General features: G+C 42.4%; 1 protein-coding gene across 13 annotated transcripts in view; it reads left to right on the top strand.

Annotated features, from left to right (window-relative positions):
- GAPVD1 (GTPase activating protein and VPS9 domains 1) overlaps positions 1–22,437 on the top strand; it is a 418,483-nt gene that overhangs the window by 49,807 nt on the left and 346,239 nt on the right. The gene's annotated exons all lie outside the window — the stretch shown is intronic.

Consider the following 22,437-nt stretch of genomic DNA (forward strand, 5'->3'; position numbering starts at 1 on the left):
TGAGACGTCATACCATACCATATGACACGCCATACCATAACCATACTATGTCATACCATAATATATAAGGACTGACCATATCATACCAAATCTTACTATACAATGATGAGCCATACCATAACATACCAAACCATACTATACAATGGCGGACTGTACCAAACTATACTATACATTGATGAACCATCCCGTCCCATGAACAATCCCATCCCATCCCTGACAATGATGGGCAGCATCATACCATACCATGCAATACCATAAAGGGCCATACCATACCTTACCAGTCCATGCCACACAGTGAAGGGCTATACCATGCTTAACATATGGTGCTGTACAGTGACATACCATGCTGTACAATGACTGGGGAACATGGCGGCCAGTTGAGAGCTGGACCGCGAGCTCTCCGGATGGGCGGGTGCTACTCGGCGTATGGTGACGCCAGCACTGGAATACGAACCTCCAGGACGGAGGTCTCTGTAAGCGGAGGTGCAGTGGAGTTGAGCCGGGATTCCTGGATCCAAGCGGCGTGCGAGAGAGACTGCAGGTGAGGCGGTGAATTTGGAGTTGGTGTTCGCTCCGGCAGGGAGAGTGGAGGAGCAGTTCCGGAGACGCGTGTCAGCTTCTGGAGGGTGGGCAGAGGCGGTGAGGGGTGTGCGCCGTGGGAGACGCTACACCTCTCGTTGTAGCCTTCGCGGAGTGCTGCTGGAGAGTCCTGGGCTTCCCCTGAAGGGAGAGCTTGGTTGGAGTTTGAAGAAAGAGGTCTGTGACTGCACAAGAGAATTACAGTGCATGTCGCCGATCAAGTGTCGCCCCAGGGGCTTTTGGGCTGAAGTTGGTGAGGCAGGAAGCATAAGTAGAGGTAAGCCCGGGACCCTGGGGTCAATCTCTATTTCTTCTTCTTCACCCATAACTGCTGCTAATAAAAGAAGGGGTGAAAGCGGAGTCAGGCTTCGCAGTGGGGGTATTGAGAGGCCGAAGGCTGGAAACGAGGATTCATTAACAGAAGGTTGTCAACTTTCTTCCAGAGGCAAGAAGGAGTTACTCTATAAGGGGGGTTTGGCTTACCCTTTGGTGAAAAACAATAGAGTGCTTGCGATTACAAAATATTTTCAGAGTACGGTTTCTCCCCCACTGGGCGCAGTGGTCACCCAATTTTCCTTTGAGGACTTTGGGCCGAGTCAGCAGCCCGCAAGGTCTGATGATAATATGTTAAATCAAATAATTGAAGAGACTGCGGGGCAAATGGAGGCGTCCTCCCCCTTTCAACTCTGGGTATTGCTGAATCTACCCCTTCAGTCTCCCTTGCATCTCAAAGCCCAGTGCTTCAGGAGTTGTTAGTCGGAAAATAATCAGGTTAAAATTTGTGAAGCTTGCGAGGTACTGGAGAGTAAAATTAACTTGTTGACTGATAGACTAGGCAAGTTGGAAGCAGTAGTGGAGGACCAGGATAAGCGACTGTTGGCTAATAGCCAGGATATTTCACAGTTAAAACTTGGAGCGGAGACTTTACAGGATAAGTTGGAATTTTTGGAGAACAATATGAGGAGGAATAATATCAGGTTGTTGGGGGTCCCTGAGGGTATGGATGGTGAAGATGTGAAAGGGTATGTGATATCACTGATCAGGGATGTTATCCCGAGTTGAGCTCCTTTGATCCTGGATGAGGATATTCAAAGAATTCATCTGGATCCCTTTAGAAAGAGTCCTGGAAGGAAAGCTCCTAGGAAGATTCTGATAAACTTTGCTACTTACGTAATGAAGGAGAACATTTTGGTTGAAGCCCTCAAAGCTGGAAGTTTTTCTAAAGGGGACTGGTCTTTCTGCATAAGATCAGATGTTTCTAGAGCAACTTTGGATAGGCAGTGGGAACTTTATAAAAGAGCTTAGGTCTCTTGGGGCTACGGTACAGTCGAGGTTCCTGGCTGCCTTACGAATCATGTGGGGGGAATAAAATGTATAATATAAGAAATCCGGGGGAGGTTCGGACCTTTATAGATCAGATAAAGGCGTCCCAGTAGGAAACGGGAAGTTTTGCCCTACGGAGAGCTCAATAGGGGTAACGAGATGGTTATCCTAAAAGAAGAAGGGAGGGTTCCCCTTGGGTGGTGGGTTGGCTGGGAGGTTGGCTTTTTGGTGAAGGGGGTGGTTTTGCACTAGGTGTGGGAGCATGTGGGTAAAAAAAGATAAAAATAAGAATGTCCTCATAATTTACCTAAATAGGGGTGGTGTTCAGATTCCTTTTGAAAATGGTTAAGCACCGGGGTCCACAGTTGAAGATTCTTTCATGGAATGTCAATGGTTTGAGGGTAAAGCGAAGAAGGAGGAAGATTTTTGAGTATCTTAGATTGGCAGATGAGGAGGTAGTTATTCTGCAGGAAACTCATCTGCGGAAAGAAGAGTGGGATAGCTGGCTTAAGCAAATGCAATGGGTGCCGTTCAGTGTGAGCACTAATCAATCTTGCGCAGTCAAAGGGGTGGCAATTTTGTTTAAAAAGTCTATTAGGATAAAGGTGGGTAGTGTGCAAGTAGATTCCAGGGGTAGATGTGTGGTGGTGGAAGTGTGTTTGAACGGGTGTTGGATTACAATGGCAGGCTATTATGGTCCTAACGTAGATGATCCAACATCGTTTCAAGAATTGTATAATCTTCTACTTTTAGCTAAATATCCGGTTGTGTTAGGAGGTGACTTTAATATATTACTGGATCCTGCTTTAGATAAATCTACCCCTTGGGGCATTGTTAACTCTCCTAGAACTCGGCCACAGGTGAGGCAGGCTATGATAGATTTAGGATTGGTAGATATTTGACATTGAAAAGGGGGCGACGGCTCTAGATTCACATTTTTTTAACAAGAAATATGGCCATAAATCCAGAATAGATTTTTTTCTAGTACATAAGAGACTGTGTGGAGAGGTGATGCGGGTTGCTCATGTGCCAGCACACCTTTCGGATCACTCAGCTATAAAGCCACATTTGAGCTTTAGGGTGCAGATCCCTGAGTTTAGGTGGACTATAAATCGACTTTTACTTCTAGACGATTTGATAATGGAAGTATTAAAGAAGGATACAAGAGAGTATTTTGTATTAAATTATGGATCAGCTAGTCTGCAGGATGTATGGGACGCATATAAGGCATACATTAGAGGGAGGCTTATTAGTTGGGCTGCCCATCAGCGTCGGGAGGAGAAAGAGAAATTAGGAAGTACTGAAGCATCTATAGCCGCCCTACAGGCACTAATACATAATGCACAAGGGGAAGGGGAAGGGAATCATTGTCAGTTGGAGAAATTGGAGTGTCAAAAGGAAAAAACGCATTTGGATTTAGATCTTTTCTTAGAAAATCAAAATTGGAAAGTAGTCGCTTTGCACATTGAGTATGGGCAAGGGTGCAGCAAACTCTTAGCTTGGAAAGTTTAGACAGACCGCTCAAAGAAGTATATTGCATCGATTAAATTGGATACTGCAGGTCGGCTTTATACTGAGCAATCAGAAATAGAAGAGGCTTTTGTGTCCTCCTTTCAAGCACTTTATACAGAGACTCTCGAGAATTCAGTGGAGCAGGTTAGAGAATTTTTGAAGGAAGTCCACCTTCCCACTGTGGACGATTCGGCACAGCAGTTGTTAGCTAGTGAGATAAAGGGGAAAGAGTTGGCTGAAGTTATAAGGGCTTTGAGGAGAGGGAAAGCATCTGGGCCTCACAATCTACCAAATGAATTATACAAGGTACTAGGGGAGGAACTTACACCAATCTTATTGGAATTGTTTAATAATATGCTTTTAGAGGGGGCACAAGCACCTAAATCCTGGAGTGAAGCTATAATCTGCTTATTGTTAAAACCAGATTATAAGCTTTATACAGGGATTTTATCTAGAAGACTTGGGAGAGTTACTGCTAATTTGGTACACCCCGATCAGAAGGGATTTATTAAGGGTAGACAGTTGTATGAATTAACTCATGACCTACTTGCCGCTGTAGATCTGGCATTGCAAGGGGAGGCTCCTTTGGAGGTTTTGACTTTTGATGCAGCTAAAGCATTTGACCGCGTTAATTGGCCCTTCCTGCAAGTTGTGATGAAATTATTTGGATTGGGAAATTCTTTCATTAGAACTATTAGGGAATTGTATAGGTCCCCGACAGCGAGGATTTTGGTTAATGGTACGCTGTCTCAAGAGCTCAGGATTGGTCGAGGTACTCGACAGGGGAGTCCTTTGTCACCCTTGCTCTTTGATTTGTATATTGAGCCTTTGGCAATACTGTTAAGGGCTTGCGGGGATATTCTTCCTTTTCGGAGCAGTGGGTGGGAAAAGAAAGTAGCACTTTACGCAGACAACTTGATGATTTATACTAGCAACGTGGTGGGTTCTTTGCCTATCATTAACTCATTGATGGAGCGGTTCGGCGGAATGTCAGGTTATAGTGTAAATACTGAGAAGACGGAGATCATGTGTAGGAATATGGCCTATGATTCTCTATTAGTTAAAAAGGAGATTAAATATTTGGGAATTCAGCTCACAGCCAATTTCAGTGAAGTGGCAAGGGTTAATTTCGACAAGGGCTATATTGAAACCAAAAAACTTCTTAAGGCATGGGCCACTCTCCCCCTTTCTCTAATTGGCAGATCTAATATTTTAAAGATGTGTATTCTTCCAAAGTTCACTTTCTTATTTAATGCTATCCCATTAGAGTTTAAGTCACGCTGGTTTCAAATATTACAGGGCGACATATCTACATTTATTTGGGCATCTAAGGGAGCAAGGATAGCATGGAAGAAGCTATGTAAAAAACAAGAGTGGGGGGGATTGCATCCCCAGACTTTTATAAGTACTATTTGGCATTTCAACTAAAGAATATTAGAATTCTACTGAATAAGAAGCTAGACTATACTCCTGAATGGAAGGCTTTGACGGTGAATCTTGCGGAGGGGGCTGATAATTTTTTGTATAAATTTGGGCACCTGAAATTTTTCAAGAAGGTTCGACTGAAGATTCCTAGACAAGCTTGTAAGCTATGGGTGCAAATTCGAAATGCGCTAGGGATAGCTTATTATTGTAGCTCCACCCCTATTTGGGATTCACCGGGTACCCCTGAGTGTCTTATGGATAAGTTATCAGCTCCGCTGAAAGCTAATGGGGTGGTAAACTGGGGGCAGGTTATAGAAGACTCTGAATTTGTATCATGGTCTACATTTCAGGAGCAAACAGGGGGTACAGTTTCCAAGATTAAGTATAATCAGCTATCCAGCTGGGTTAAGTCTCGTCAGGTTGGAGAGATTGGGGGAAGTCCTTGGGAGGAAAAATTAAGTCGGACATCTATAAACAAGGAGGTTGCTCTATGGTATTGGGCGTTGTTGGATGCTGTCGAAGAGGTTCCGCCCCTCCCGGTGTTGAAATGGGGGAAGATTTTCCTGAATTTAGACATTATCTCCTTATGTCAAAAGTCATGTTCAAGATTGTGGTTTACTATCAAATCTGCAGCAAAGAGGAAAAATCACCTGTTTACCCTGCACAGGGTATATTGGTCACCGGCTAGATTGACGGCCATTGGGAAATCTAGGAAAAGTTGTCCGCGATGTGGGGATTTTAATGCAGACGATCTTCATATGTTTTGGCAATGCCCAGGTTTGACTAGATTTTGGGAGGACCTAGGAAATATTCTTAAGGTCATTTTTGGTGGGAATTTCGAAATACGTTTTTTTTTTTTTTTGGTTATGATTGGGGTATGTGATCCAGAACGTATAGGTCAGAAAGTTTCTGTACAGGAAGAATATCTGTTGTTTGTACTAATGCTTTTGGCTAGACAGGAAATATGTTGTAAATGGGTGGGTTCAATACCTCCGACTGCTCAGAAGTGGCAGTCGTCAGTAATACGGTTAAGTAATATGGAACAGGTTGGCCCTCTTAGCAGAAGAGATGATTTCTGGGTGATTTGTTAAAATCTGTATCAGCACTAAACATGGGTGGATCGTGTTATTTGGCTTTTTCTTCTTTAAGAATTAAGTCCAATGATTAAACTCCCTCCACCCAATAGGTGTTGCTTCGGTACGACCACTATTTGAGTTAATGGTAATGTGTGGCCAATGATATTTGTGGGAAGACTTGGCGTGTGTAAGAAAGGTAGTTTGGCCCGTTGTAATTGAGGGGTCTACTCTTTGTATGTACAAACCAAAGGTCTTTCCTACCGAAGCGTGGGTTGTGGTATGAGGACAAAAAAAAGAAATGCTGTACAATGACTGGGCATACCGTGCCATACCATGTTGTACAATGACTGGCCATTCCATACCATGCTGAGCAATCATGGGTCATACCATACCATGCTATACATTGACTGGGCATACCATACTGTACCATTCAATGCTGTCCTATGAAAAGCCATGCCATACCATACCACGCCATACTGTACAATGATGCACCATACCAAAGCTGCAGTGGAATGTATTCCCTCTTCCTCTCTCTCGCGCTCTCTCTCTCTCGCGCTCTCTCTCTCTCGCGCTCTCTCTCTCTCTCTCGCGCTCTCTCTCTCTCTCTCTCGCGCTCTCTCTCTCTCTCTCGCGCTCTCTCTCTCGCGCTCTCTCTCTCTCGCGCTCTCTCTCTCTCGCTCTCACTCTCACTCTCTCCCTCCAGATGGTTGGGCTGACCTCCTCCCGGCCCTTTCTTACGTTTTGGTGCAGTATGAATAGACAATGAGGGCATTGGCCACAAGCTTCAGCTCACTTGGTCTGTAACAATTTGGATGCTGAGTGATGGGTACCCAGAATGTTGGAAGCAATCCTGCCAATCCCGCCACCCCCAAACCACCAGCCACTCCTACTGGCATGCACCTTTAAGTGTATCAAGAGATGTGGCCCACAGAGCAGAATGGTGCTACGGAGCCCTAACCCTGGTGCTTGAGGTCATTTGCCTCTGGTTTCCTGGGATCTGTCCTACTGGTTGTGCATACTGGGGCAATACAGACCTCTTTCAGCACTTGAGTCTCAGGTTAGCAAGGGCAAGCAGTCACAGATACTTAGAGAGGTGGCGTTATGCGCATTAGCCGAGAATGTAACAGTCGTCCCATAGACACAGTAGCTTAATGTCCAGCCTACTGCTCGTCTTTTTTGTTAAAGCAAAAGATTTACTAATCCAGCAGAACTAAATACTATACTTTTCAATTGGATTAATGAACACAGGGTTGTACCCCCTAATTGCGATCTCAGTAATCGCTAAACCCCTTACCCCGTTCCAGTTTTCACTCCCCACCCAGATGACCATTGTGGCTATAATCCCCAGTATTCTTTGGCAGAGGCATACATTAGACACAGATGTAGATGCTACTTGAGCCCACACTGCCCACCATGGTTTTCAGTGTGTATCTCCATTCAGTTGTTTTTACCTGGAGTATTGCTCAGTCCTTTACTCCAGTCAGGTGGTCCTAGCATTACCTGTGAAATTATCTCACAGGTTGAGTGATGCAAGTAGCTCTTTACATTTTTCACGGCAGCCTCCTCCCTCCACCAGCTTCGATGGAAGATTACAGCATTAGAGTTGTGGACATCATAGCACGACTTCTCCAGCAGTTGCGCCCTCCACGTTGACTAGGCTTCAGCCAGCTCTAGTTACAGTTTGCTGGATCGACCAGCATCCACAGGGGATATGGATCCACTGCCTCCAACTTCAGAACCTGTTTGGGGTTGTTCTTGTCCTTCTCAGGCTACTTTATATGCACAGTTGTTGTTTAAAGTGATGCTTCTTGCAGCAAGTAGGACTGGGGCTGGCTCCAAGCAGGAATACCTTAAAATAGGAGCACAATTTAACTCTGAATTTGACTATCGGCTTTCTTGAAGCAGTAATCTGGGACAAACAAAAGGACATGCCTGACTTAGAAACGTCCTTGGAAAAAGATACACTGCAAAACCAGCCCTCACCCCAACCACCAATGAAATGGAGGTGCTCAGGAAGAAATAATCAGCAGCTATTAGCTACCAAAGTGTTCATGGAATTTGTAAAGGTAGCCTTGTCTCTATCTTTGTCACTTCAGTGTCTGAAACTACATCCCAGCCACAGGAATGCAAGCAATAAACTTCCACTATCCGAGGAAGATGTCTTCATCCTCCCTCTCATGCCATTCTAAATCAGGGGTATCCAGAATGGATTACACTGGCTTCAAAATTCTGATTATTGTGCACACAGATTCCTGCTACCTTACAGGTGTGAGATGCTCCCTGTGTACACACATGCATGTGATGTCTCTGCAAAGTTCTTGGTCTTCACATGACTCCTCATGTAAACTTCTGTGGTTAATATACCACAGTCTTACTGATGATGAGAAAAATTTCTGGCCTTTCTATAACCATGAAAGCCTGTAACACTGCCACAACTGCTGTATGTGATGCACCCATGTCTCGTACAGTAGACTGCTGTCTTCTATGAGCACATGATTGGTGCACCCCTGCAGGTCACAGGACAGGTACACAATCTCTAACTGTCAGGAAAATGCCTAGATCTTGGCACTCCCGCCACATTAGCATGACGCTAAGGTCAAAAGAAAAGTCAGGACCCCAGATTTGAATGCAGTTGTGTCCTGTGGCAGTGAACAAACCCAGCCCATTTACCATGCAGGTGACATTCCCATCCCACGAGATTTTATGATCTTCCTTTTTTTCCTACATTCAACAACCCTATTTAGTCTGTATTTTATGACCATCACAGGGTAGAGTTTATAGTATCTGTCTTCTTCGACACACTTCCACCCCAGCTAAGGTTCATACCCATAGATCATAAGAAATTACATTTGCCAAGATTGCTTGACCTGTTTGCCATATATGTATTGCACAAGGTCAAAAGGCAGCGTGTTATTACCATCTTCATTTAATTCATTGCTTCTTTGAGAGTCGTTTGAGCTATATAAAAGGCATACCCAAAATCTGTCACGGTGTGATAGTATTCTGGAGAAAGAAATATGGCTTTTCTTTTGCAGCAGCCTTTTGCTACCAAGTATTGTTGTACACATGAACGTCTCTGATGGCAAATTTAATACTGAGGCATACAAAAAGATGATGGATGGAATGCTTGGATTAATCTCAGCCACTGGTATTTACGTGGGGCTACATCCCAGTCCATTGTTCTTTTGCCCCCCACGCTGTCTCAGTTTGGATCCTGCCATATACAAATCAATCTTGACCCTGCTCCAGTGGGAGCAGTCCAGCCCGAAATACCATACGCCTGAAAGGGGAGAACTAGTGTTAATCGACCTGCTTTTGTCAGTGGTAGAGTAACACAGCAAAACATATTTAAATATTCCTTATTTACTAATTCCTGTGCCTGTTTCATCATTTACAATAGACAGCATGTTTGTATCGTGTTCTAAGGTTGTTTGGATTGGATGAACTGAGGGCTACGTTTAGACAGTCATGCAGCAAGTTGACAGATGACTCAATTGTTGAGTTAAAATAATCGAGGTGGGTTTAACACCGCAAGTAGTATTTGGGGATTTGCAGGTAACCCTAAGAGTGTGGTCGTACAAGATCAAATGTTATTTCTACAATTAATAAGTCATGGGACACGTTTCACAAGTGACTGAAACTAAAAATGCATTTTCATTTTCCCCTCTAAAGACCTTAAAACAGGATTTCATAAATCCGTGCTATCAAACAGTGGAACAGTTTTTCAGTGTTGTATGGAATACAGTGAACCTTTGTTTATGAGAGTACTGAAGCAGTGTTAAACCCATTTGCTTCTGTAATGTTATAAATCTGTGGACTAATTGTTCCACAAAACCAAAAGATTCCCAAGAATGTAAGCAAAAATAAAATCTTGTACACAAGTGAATTTAGTTACCACTTCATTGAAGAAGGCCTCTGAGTTTATTTACGACTGGACTTTGCACAATGAGACTTCTTCAGAGTTCAAATGTAACTTTTTTTAATACATATAAATGTTGTCCATGTTTGCTCTTGCTCCTCAAGGGCTCTGGTTCAACCCCAGGGCAAAGTCTCCTTTCTGTGGTACTTCACTTGGTTTCCCACTAGTATTGTTTACTTTACCACTGACCCCGCCACCCCCACCCCACACTTTCTGCATCACCTTTCTGAGGGCTCAGAATAGCAATAACTGTTCCAGCCCCAGTCCATACTCCAGTACCAGCTCTTTGAATGTGTGTAATCCCTCATCAGACATCCAAGAGTGGATCGAGGCCTCCTCCCAGTTTCTAGTCCTGTATGCCACCCTCAGGCCTGCACATTATAGCATTGCCCATAGCAGAAGACGTGGATCTCGCACTACAACAGCCATATCACGTCCATGTGCATAGGGCCACCTGCAATAAAATACTGACTGAGATCCCAGGGGAGTAGAGTTTGGTAGTCTGTGAGTAAGGGGTCATCCACCCAGTTTGTGCAACACCCCGAGTATTCCAGTTCCAGCACAGGCCAGCCACTGCATCAGCCACAGTAACTGAGCTGCTGCATAAAACAGCTTTTAGTTGGTGACACCCAATCATCCATTCCTGCCCCCCCCCCCCCCCAAAAAAAAAAAACTCAACTGAAGGCAGGTACAGTTTGTGAAGGGCGACTCATTGTCTGCTGTTACCCCATGTCAGGTGTGTTGGCAGGCTTCGCAGTTTCCTAAAAAATGACTTCTGTATAACCAATAGGATGGCCACCTAAAAGTACAACAGCCTGCGTAAGGCCAGCATTAGCATTTTAAAAATTAGCCATTCTGCCCTTCTGTCACAGTGGTAGGCTGGTCCAGAATGGGAGTGACTGGCGAATGGAGTTAATAACCTTTCCTAGGTTCCCCTGTATTGAGGCATACTCCCCGCGATACACTTGAACCCCCAGGTACTTGATCGAGTCAAACTGCTAGGTCAACCCAGTGCCAGTAACTCCTCTCTGGTTGTCTGCCAGTGGTGTCAGGGGAATAGGCAGGACGTATCCAAATTAATGTGGAGTCCCGATATACTCCCAAAGTCCTCTAGTTCTCTCATGGCTCCCGGTAGCATGGTAGGATCCTCCCTCAGGTATACAAACATGTTTTCCACCTTGAGAGAAATAATCTGTTGATGCCATAGCACCGTTAGGCCCCAGTGGCTCTGTTGCCAGAGCTAACAACAACGGGGACACAGGACAGCCTTGTCACTTCTCCCTGGCTATTGGGAACGGATCAGAAATTACTCCTGCAGTGTGTACTTGGGCGACTGGTCTAGTGTATCGCAGCGCCACCCATTTGTGAAAAACCGATCCACATTCCATGTGTCACTTAACTGCCATTAGATGAGGCCACCCTTGGGTGCCAAATGCCTTCTCTGTGTCCAGGAATGCTATAATCCCACCGTACCAGTGTGTCTTGCCTAGTCCATGGTATGGATTAGTTTGCTCAGGATGTATACCGGCGTGGCATAGAACAATGCTGGTCTAAGTGCGTCAATGCCCCCACCACTTCTGCCAGCGGATTAGCTAAGAGCTTGATAAGCACTATATAGTCCAAATTTAGAAGGGATGAAAGCTGATAGGACGTCACATTCAGGGGATCGTAGTCTGGCTTAGGGTGCAACCTGCAACAGACCTTATAAAACATAATGAACGAAAATAAAAGTCCTGTGGATGAATCGGAGTGATGTATGGCAACAGTTTAGAACATTGAAGAGATCTGTATTCCTTCTAGCGCTTCATCCTCTGTGAGGTCCTCCCCACAACCAATCTCCAGCATTGTAGTTCAAAGCAGTGGAGAAGTCTGCACTGCTGTCCTTGGAGATTAGGATAAAGGGTACAGCAATATCCAAGTCCTTACAGGAGATCTGCTGTCATCTGGGTCACCTGATGGCCCCCCAATAAGGCCTCCGGGATCTCATCTGGGAAGGAACCACACAGAGAGGGGGCCCCAGCTCCATCCAGGCCACCAGCGCCAGAACTGGGGGACCCCACTCTTTCCCAGTTCAGCCGCAACCTGTGCTTTTTCATGAGCCGCCTGTTCCTTGGCAGGCAGGTCCGCAACCTGCGGGCCAACTGTAATGTATTCCTCAGTGTCTTCCATCGCCCCCACCAGCCACTCCCAGGCCTCGTGTACAGACTGAAAGACCGACGTCGTGTTACCTTCCAGGACTTTTGAGTTTGGCTAGAAATATCAAAGCATACGTAAATCCCATTTGTCCGTGTTTTTGCTTCACTGAGTAGTATGAGGCTCTCTGTGTCTGCTTGTCCATGGTATAATCGAGGAACATTGTGACTGTCTGGTTTTCTACTTGCTAGGGGTTTTTGATGTGAGTGGACCTGTAGGATGTTATCCCTGTTGTGGTAATTAAATAGCCACACAACTACAGGGTGCAGAGGTGCCATGGTTGATGGGTTGGGAGGTCATGGTTAGATGGTGATGGGGAGGCTTTGTTGGTAGGGGGTAGCTCGCTCCACGGAGAAAAAGGTGGAGGTATTGCTCCCTAGAACTGTTTGCTCTAACCATTGTTCCATGTAGAGCTGGATGCTCTGGCCCTCAATTTTCTCAAGTAATCCCACCACTCGGATATTATTGCGGTGTGGTCGGCCTTTCACGTCTACCTATCTACGCCACACCAGATCTGTCTCCTGTTGTAGTGCCATAATCTGAGCCTGCATCTTAGACACTGCAGATTGTAGTTCCGATATTGTTGTCTCCTGTATGACCACCCTCGCCTTTAGTTTATTGTGTTTGTCCGGCATATGACTCATGCTAGTGATCAGCATTTCCAACTTCGACTCCAGGGATGTTTTCAAAACTTTACAGTGGTAAGGAGCGCAGTAAATTTTGCATTAGTGTCTTGCAACAAATGCTTTGCACTAAGAGGTGCCTGAGCCTGGGAAGAGTGCACCTTGATGATTCTCACCAGCTTTGGAGCTCTTCTGTTTCTCCCATCATAGGGTCTCCGGGACTGTCCAGTTATTAATCGGACCACCACTGTTCCCTTGGGGCTGGCAGGCTATCATTGCTGCAGGTGAATCACAGCTAGTCTCTGCACCCATGTAGCCCCTTGAAGCCACCATTGGGGGAGGCATGGACTCACCTCCCCGCTCGTGGCCTCAGCACCTCCTCATTCCAGAGCTCAGGTCAGTCCACTCTGCTGGGCGGGTGTCTTTGCTTCATGCTATGTAACAAGCCGTTCCCTTAGTTGGTTCTGCCCTCCACTTCTTTCAGCAGGGTGGGGGGAAAAACTACGATTAGCTCAGGATTTTCATGGAGCCAGGATGCAGCTCGCAATTTTGCGACCGCTCCTCCCGCCATTTAGCCACGCCCCCTTTTTTATCAGTTCCTTAAGGACTAAAACCTATTTCTGCCCTGCGAGGCTTATTCGAACCTGCTATTTCAGGCCCTACACCCATCTTCCAGCAGCATATGATTTAACTGCTGGGCTATTTTTCAAGCTCTTTCTCAGTAGTATTTAAGAAATGCTAAAACGCATGTATCCTCCTTTCTAGTGTTTTTGTCATACCTCATTCCGTTCATGTATACCACAGATCAGTTCCTACCCCTTCTGTAGGAGTGCTAGGTTTCATCTGTTAAATTGCTACCAGTCCACAAAGTCCACCTACAATCCTGTAATCATATAGACGTACACAGCTTGGTCATGAACGTTTGTTGCTTGGTTGATGTCTTTCAGGACAGCTTTGTCTACTACTTCCTTCCTTTCTTTTGACCTTCTGTACTATTATTGTTTTTGCAGCCACTTTTGTCAACTAGGTAATCTAATGTTGGACTTGTTCTAGAATCACATTTCATGTAAACCCCATCAAGTAGAGTGTTTTGTAGAAAGCAGCATTTTTTTAGGTTTTTGACTTAGGCTGTGTCTCAGACGAGACACCTGATAGGTGTTAGTTGATTACAGTGAATGGTGTGTTGTTTGGGCTCACCCCCATACATTTTTACGTTATTTGTGATTATTCAGTCACATCTGTAGTTGCAGCCCTGTCCTCATAAAGACCAATAAATAACATACAAGATCATCACACTTGGACTGCTATTTAAATTGCCAATATTGGTAGCCAAATCTTAAAATGGGTTTCAGAACAAAGCAGTCTGGATTTTGTCTCTAAAATGACTTTCTTAACCTGATGTGCTCTAATATGAGAGACATCAGTAAAGGATATTTATCCAAATCTAACATTATTATGTTTAGCGGCAACGTTCTCATGTTGTGAATGGCTTTTCTGCTGCTCTTCCTTGTTCTCTTTGACCTCTAGGAACAGTGAAGAGATTTGTTGTCATTGCTCTTCTAAACAAGAGACTCTCTATTTTACTTCAGCAGTGCTTTGGTTACTACTCCATCTTCTGGGCAGTATTCTTAATTTCTTTGCCAAATACTGCTATAATACTTTCCCTAAAATGAAACTTATGTGGGTATGGTGTGAATTGGTGCTTCATACAAGGGGAAGCTAGCTTGATAGCATCACAATTGTTTAGGAGATTATAGAAGTGGAGGCTTTAAAGATGTCCATTATGTTTCACATGTTAATATCACTCTGATTTAGTGATTTGGCCAGGATACATGTTTCAATCAGATGCAAAAACTGAGATTAGAACCAGGTTCCAAAGTCAGCAGGCTATCCACTGCATCGCATCTCCTTCACCATTATTCGACACTGAAGACGACGTGCAGGTTTTGTTTTGTTTTGTTGATGTCTTCTTCAATTCCTTTTTTTGGTTTCAGTTTCAATCCAGAGGACGGCCCAGTACTTGAGTTAGAAACAGCTTGTTCACTTGGCATTCTGAATTTAACTGTGATTAACCTGTGTCTTTGTTCACTGGGAGTGGGGAGGCACAGCTATCAGACTTAGGATGGTAGTGTACAAGAGTTGTCTGAGTTGTCTGTGGAGATGGCTCCAGCACACGTTTGCTTCTCAGCCCTGGCGGTAACTGATTGTGAACTGATGAAATTAACATAATAGTGTTGACCTCATTGTTTTCTACCAATATTCTTTTCACTAATCTAATTTGAAGCTGCTTAAGTGAGGGGCCTTTACTCCTGATCTTTAATCCCTTAAATCTGTAGATCTGCTCCAGGTTTTAATGCTAGACTTTTCCCTGAGGAGGCTCTTTTTTTCTTCTTCACCAGAAGTCGGGAGGAAGTCCCTGAAGAGCCTCTAATTCTTCTTGCGCTCAACAGAAGTTGAGAGGAAGTCGCAGCAGCCCTTTAAACTCAGTAATCCCCCTTGTTTGTTTTTAGAAATTCCCTCTGTATGTTTTAGAAATACATTATTTTCTTTCGACGCATCCTCAGTGACTTTACCAATCTGCTTCATAAAGAACTTTATTTTGTATTAAAGATTATGCAGAGCAGTTAGGCCAAAATGTATTATATAAAATAAAAAGAACAGTTGTCCTCCATTTGCATAATCGGCATCTAATTGGAGTGGCAAAATGACTCTTAGTGTTGGTTTAGTGGAGGTTGGGCTGCATCTCATAAGAACTTCTTGAAACCACAGAACAAATGAATGCAATGGCTTTAAAGTCTTTTTAAATGAATGTGAACAGTTTGAATAACAAAAGAAAGCAGAGTAATTTAATGTGAAACTTAGGAAAATTCAGTTAAAAAATGTCTTATGGGAATCTCTCATACATGTGTCAATATGTAACCACAAAGGGGGACAAAGTCTGGTTTTGTGGTTCAGGTTTAGAGGTTTTCTGCTAATAAGTGGACTAGAGGCATTGCAGAGAAATATGCTAGAAGGTTGATTATACACTTGTCAAAAAGAGCTGGAGTGTTTGTTTAATTGTTATAACTGGGAGATGGACAACTACAAAAGTTATTTCTTACTCAAAACAATTTAGTCATTATTCTTGAGTCTGTCTCTTCTGTGCTTTGATCTAGCATTATAGGCCTAGTTTCCAGTATAGGGCTGTGTATAGTTTTAGATCTTCCCCAGTAAAAATAACTTACCATACTTTAATTTTTGAAATATTCACAAATTGTGTACGGCTTACAGGTAGTTTTTTTCTTTCCCAGAGGAAGGATAAGTTAATGAGAAATGTTGTTCCATAACAGAATTTAATGCTAGAAGAATACAGCAGAGTTAATCATGGTTTCAGATGCTTTCAGACCCCACTTATAAGATGAGTTGCTAACTGAACTAAGTGTTTTTATGTCTGTTTTCAAACATCTTTTGTTGAGGGATTGTGCGAAGTGCTGATTTCAAATTATCTGTAACAAGCAGACTTTGTTTCAACGTTTTGAACAACAAACTCTCTGGAACTGGGAAATGATTAAATTAGTGAGAGGGAGCTACCTCTGAGAGTGAGAGTTTGAATGAATATGTAGGACTATTTCTTACATTTTGATTAATGATAATCACCGATGAATGCAGTATTTTGGTATATTTAAATCCTAATTTATGCCAATGCAGCGAAGTAAAATTTGATCAGCACAAAATATGAAACACCTTTAAAGCGGAAATATTGCCAATTTGATACGCTAGCGTACATTTAAAGTTCTTGTACTGGTGGTTAGTGTTTCAGAAGGTGATCAGAATTATAGAGGACTTTGTGATATCAAAAGCATGCATGGGCTTTTTTGAAATGTGGTGTCTGTCGTATTTGCAAATTCCAGATACATACCTTTATGGTGGTATTACCTCTAGGGTTACTATTCCTCACTTCTCAAGAGAAGGCAACCGTTCTACTAGTATTGAAAGAAGAAAAGTTAAGCTGAAGGATACCATGGATCTAGAGAAATTTTGTTTATGAACTACCTGTTTGAGGTGATTTATATGGTATTTAGACATTGTATTTCATTTAGAATACAGTAAGACATGTTCATTTAATTTTGAATATACTTAAACTTGCTTTGGTTGTTATGTGTTTTTTAGTGGGTAATCTGTATGAATCTATTTTGCACAAAACTAAAAAAATGGGGGACTCCTTACCCCAGCCTGAAGCTTTGAACACATTCTGAGAGTGCTACTACTTAAAATTGATAATATTAGTTTTGTGCATTGGTTGTTCTTTAGTTTTGTTCTTGCAGAACCGTCATCTGGAGCATTGGATAGTTCCAGTAAAACTCTGTGACAGCTCGAAATCTCATACTGTTCACTAGTGAGAGTCCCATTAGATGAAGGCCTGGCTTTTCCAGATCAGTAGTGATCACTTAAAGACTAACAAAATGTTGCCCAAAACATGTTGGTTGCTCTCTTTATTTTCTCTGTTTGTGCTATTATGCTGAATTGATAGCAGCTACACTGCGTGCAACTTTAGTTAATGTAGAGGGTTCTATGTATAATATTTATTTTCATTTAGGCACCATGTTTCTTCAACTTTGACTAATTGTGGGCCTGCTAAGTAGCATTGCAAATGAGTGCTCTTTTCATGAAAGTAATTATTTCACTTGCACCATTTGGATCTAATAACATTCTGAAAATGAATGGTCCAAATGTAGTACTTGAACACAAACAGTGCAACAGAGGAAGCTCCTAGCCAGTTATAGATCAGTGCCAAAAGACTGTAATAAACTACTCTTGTCCATGTTTAACTGTTCATTCTAAGTGCATATCCTTAATCTGCTTTGAGTTTCCACATGAGACCTATGTGTTTGAGTTCCAGGATAAATTAGTTTACTTTTTGTAAAGTTGGGTGTTTGCAGTTGAAGATTGACCTTGCTTCTGGTGGTCTGCACATCTCTGAAGTTAGATTCATAGCTAAATATGTTGCGTCATTTTAGGTAAAATACCTTATACAGCAATTGACAACCAGTCCAGAGGTTGGTATGTTAGAGTGATGTGTGTGTGCGCCACAGTTCAGTGTTGATGGGCCTGTCAAGTAAATTTGAGTTTTAAAACACATGGATGGAATGTTTTTTTTCCTGTCTGAAAGGCCTGTGCTTAAAAATTAGCCTATTAAACAAAGCAATAAAGATGGATCTTGGAGTATCTCTGAAAATGTGCCTGCTCTGCTATTGTGATGTAATTTAGGTCAGACTCGGACAGCTGTTTATTAATTGAGGTTTTTAATTGGGTTAGGAGCAAAATACACATTTGGCCTTGTTAGATTTAAGTTTCAGATCGTTGATTTTTTATTTTTTTATTTTTTAGTTCATTTCTTTTTCCTTGCAGGCACAACTATGTACAATCCTCATATTGTTATCTCATGTGGCAATTCTCCTGGCAGTGCCATACCATAAAAGGGGTGTAGAATTTAATAGAATATCTACTTGTCCATGTCTACTTGTTCCTTTCGTGCCATGTAATTCGGCGAGAAATTATGGTAGCAATTTCATTATGTAAGAGCTCTGATGAGCCCCTCTGATTATGCCTGGGCTAATGCTATAATATGGCTTGAATACTAGTAATTTCCTTATTTTGCCACCTTTCCGCAGAGCTACATACTGGGGCTGGTGGAATAAGTATGCAATAGTTTCAGGGGTGGAATGCCTTTGAGTCTGTGCAAGTCTACTAACTTGCATGTTTTAACGATTTTCACGAGCTCATCTCAAATATTTTTGCATACTGAGAAAGGTTGGAAATTTACTCCTGACAAAGGCCGAAGAAGTTCTTCCAGGGTGGTTAAAAAGTGGTTACAGGGAGAGTGAACTTGTAAACGCTCGAAAGATTTTCACATGAGCAAATCTGCACATGCCTATTTGCTTGTGCTAAAACACAGTTCACAAATATTTTCTAGGATTAGGATTTCCTGGTCTACTTCTGTAAATGCTGGTGAATTCATGAAATCCATAATTTTGCGCTAATGCAGAGACCTATCATGGGTGCACTCTTCTGACTTTTGCTTTAAGAATTGGGCCCCCTAATTAGGTCTGGCATTAACTAAGAACGTTTGTTTTTCTTAAAATTCAATTTCTCTCTCTACCTATGTATCGGCTGGCTTTACTGTGAGTGACCGAATTCTGCCCTTTGACGAGTTAGCATATCAACACGAAGCAGTTTTGTTCAGTGCCAGGAACTGCTATGGCAATGTGTGTTTTTTGAGACAAAAATATTTTTTGCTTTTTGCCAATGTTTGTTACAATGGTGAGGACCGATCAGCTCCCACAACAATGATTTACTAAACCGATGTCAAAACAAGGCACACATTGACATCAGAACGGTTGACTTTGCCAGTGCTCGTTCATTTTCATGCTTTCCATAATCCTGTTGAAACTGGCCACACTAATTTTCCATTATAAATAATTTTGAAAAATACTAGCACACACCAGCAGCACTTTTTACTAAATAATGCTTTTAGAACCTAAATATCACAGTAATTTAGCAAAATGTTTTTTTTCCTACCTGGATTTTTTTTTTAACTTTTTATTTTTAAAAGCAAAGAATTCTCAATCTTGCTTGCAAATATTTACGTGTAACCACAGAGCATTCTGGAAGCATTATATGTAGCCTCATATTGTTAAACTTTTCAACCGTGTGTGGACACATTTCTTTTTACTGGAACCACTACCAGTAGTGCAGTTTGAGCTTACAACATTTATTTAGAGCGCTCACCCTAATAATACAGGCTTTGCATTAATGGACAACAAATACAAATTCAAACAGCATTAACCTATGGAAACAAATATTAAATATTAATCAACTGCAGACAGTTCCCTTCTCTGTAAACTGGCAGCCTAAGGGTTTGTGCTTCAGGGGTTTGGGCGACTTGTCCTAGGGACAAAATAAACATGAAAACCTGTCCTTGACCCCCAACAGTATGCCCTGGGGTTTGGGCTATAGGAATTCCACAACCCTGCATATCATAATCATATGGTACAAAGGACCGCATTATCTGTGTTCCATCTCCAGCCGTCGACCTCAAAAGGTGCATGTGGGCAGGACAGATTGTGTATGGCAGTGAAAGCAACCTGTGCTTATAATTAAACAGCATAAACCTGTGAAATCTGTGATTCTCATGTCCATTCTTCAGGTGATTTTTTTTTTAAATATTTTTTTTTGTTTTTTTAACAAAGGTTCATGATTGATGAGGTCAGAGATATCCATCAATACCAGACAGCTATTATGGGGGCTTAAACAGTGCTTTGTTCCATGCTGAATTGATGTTGCTCTGGACTAATGCAAGACATTCTACTTGAGTTTGCCCACTACTATTATCAAAACCCAGAGTCCATAATTGCATGCCCCACGCAAGTATGAAAATATTTTGTCTGCATTCAAGTCCAGTGACTGGCTTCTAGTCCAAGTCTAAAAGTGCCTATGCTGCTGATCACCACCACACCTTCCTGAGATATTCAGGTCATGCAAATAATTCTGTTCAGCTCGCCACTCTATGAAATATTCACCCAACCCGTTTTAAAAGGTCTGAAGAAGATTACCGCATGTGCAAGACTGCTCTTTCTGGAAAGACTTTCCATAGTCATTAGGATTAAAGGAACATTTTTTGCCATTCAAAAAAAAAAAAACTAAATGCCAAACTGTTCCAGATATCCTTTCGGTCTGCCTCAGAGTGAATCCTGTACTGTAATTGTGACATTGTGTCACCACAGATCTTCCCACTTACCACCCAGACACCTAAGGCTTGTCACTCACGTCTACGCTGGACTCACCAAGCAACTCACAGAAGACTACAAACCATCCAGAACTTGGCAACCAGGCCTCCCACAGAATTTGTACCACTCCACAACTCTGTGAGCTCCACTGCCTCTCAATACACAAACACACTCATTTAAAACTCCTCACACATACATTTAAGGCACTACACAGCGTAGGCCCCACTTACCTGAGTGGTTACATCTCCTTCCACCAGCCACCCTGACACCTCTGTTCTGCAGGACACCTACTTGCCCACATCCCATGCACACAGAACCAGATTGGGAGGATGTGTTCTCATACATAATATGTAAAACGTGGAACAACCTACCACTCCACATTGGAGCCTCTGCCTTTGTTCTTAAATTCAGCAAGAAGCTCAAGTCCTGGCTTTTCGTTTAACCAACCTATCTTTGGCTGGGCTAGGCACACACCTGCTCCGTGCCGGGATACTTTCACAGGGATAGTGCACTTTACAAATACACATAACATAGCTAGTTACACACAGATATACTTTACATGATGTGTGCGGTTTTTATTTCTCGAGCTTTATCACCACCATCATCCTCTTCTTCTGATGGAAACTCAGCAGGGTGTGTAATTTCATAAAATGTCTGCTTGTCCATGGGACAGTGTGCTTCATAAATCTACTTGTCCCGTAAAAAAAAGTCCACTTGCCACTTTGGTGCCATGTAGTGCTGCAACAAATTATGGCAGCAATCTCATTATATAAGAGCGCTGATAATAGCCTTTCTGATTATTCCTGGGCTCATACTAGTAGAGGGTTTGAATACTAGCAGTTCCCTTATTTTGTCACTTTTCAGCAGATATACATCCTGGGGCTGGAGAAAAAGGGGTAAGCAATAGTTCCAGGGTTGGAATGCCCCTTTGAGTCTTTGTGAACCTACTAACTTGTATGTTTTATGGGTTTTCACCAGCTCTTAACCAATCGTTTCCCATGCAGAGAAAGGTTTGGCATTTTCTCCTGACAAGGGTAGAAGTAAAACTTCTCCCAGAGTTTGGAAATTGTGGTTGGGGGGAAAGTGAACATGTAAACTCTCAATAGATTTTCACATGAGCACATCTACACATGCATATTTGATTGTGCTAAAATGCAGTTCCCAAATACTTTTTCAGAGTACGATTTCCTGGCCTACTTCTCTAAATTATTGTGAATTCATGAAAGCCATAAATCTACACTAATGCAAGGTCATATACCATGTGTGCACTTTTGTGATTGTCTGCAAGAATTTAGCCCCCAAATTGGTTATCTAAGACCTTTTTGTTTTTATTAAAATTGTATTTCTCTCTGTATGTTTATCAACTGGCTCCACAGTGAGTGACCGCATACTATTCTTTCATAAGGGGCATATTGGCGCATGAAGTAGTTTTGTTTAGTGCCCTGAACTACTGTATCAAGGTGTGCTTTACGAGACCCAAAATGTTTTTGCTTTTTGCCAATGTTTTGTTATGATGGTTAGGGTCGAGCAGCTCCCACAACAGTTTTCCAAAAACCATGTCAAAACAAGACATGCTTTGACAAAACCAAAAGGCTGAGCACCTATGTCAGACCTATTGACTGTGCCAGTGCTTGTTTATTTTCATGGAACTGGTTTCACATATTTGTTTCCCCAATATGAATATTTGTTTGGAAAGTACTAGCTTACATCAACACGTTTTTGTGATTGAGGCTTCAAAGAAATGGTACCTACATTTCACAGCAGTTTAGCAGAAAGTTTTTTTCCTACTTGCATTTTTTTGTGAACATTTTATTTTGAAAGCAAAGAATAGCCAATCTTGCTTTCAAGCTTCTGCAGATACTTGCATCAAACCAGAAAGCATGCTGGGAGCATTATACGTAGACTCCCATTGTTAAACTTTGCAAATATGCGTGCACTTTAAAAAGAAAAATGTTTTTTTAATTACTGGAAACACTGTCAGTAGTGCAGTTCGAGTTTACAGCATTTTCTTACAGTGCTCA

This window comes from Pleurodeles waltl, chromosome 6 (assembly GCF_031143425.1).
Source record: "Pleurodeles waltl isolate 20211129_DDA chromosome 6, aPleWal1.hap1.20221129, whole genome shotgun sequence".
NCBI lineage: Eukaryota > Metazoa > Chordata > Amphibia > Caudata > Salamandridae > Pleurodeles > Pleurodeles waltl.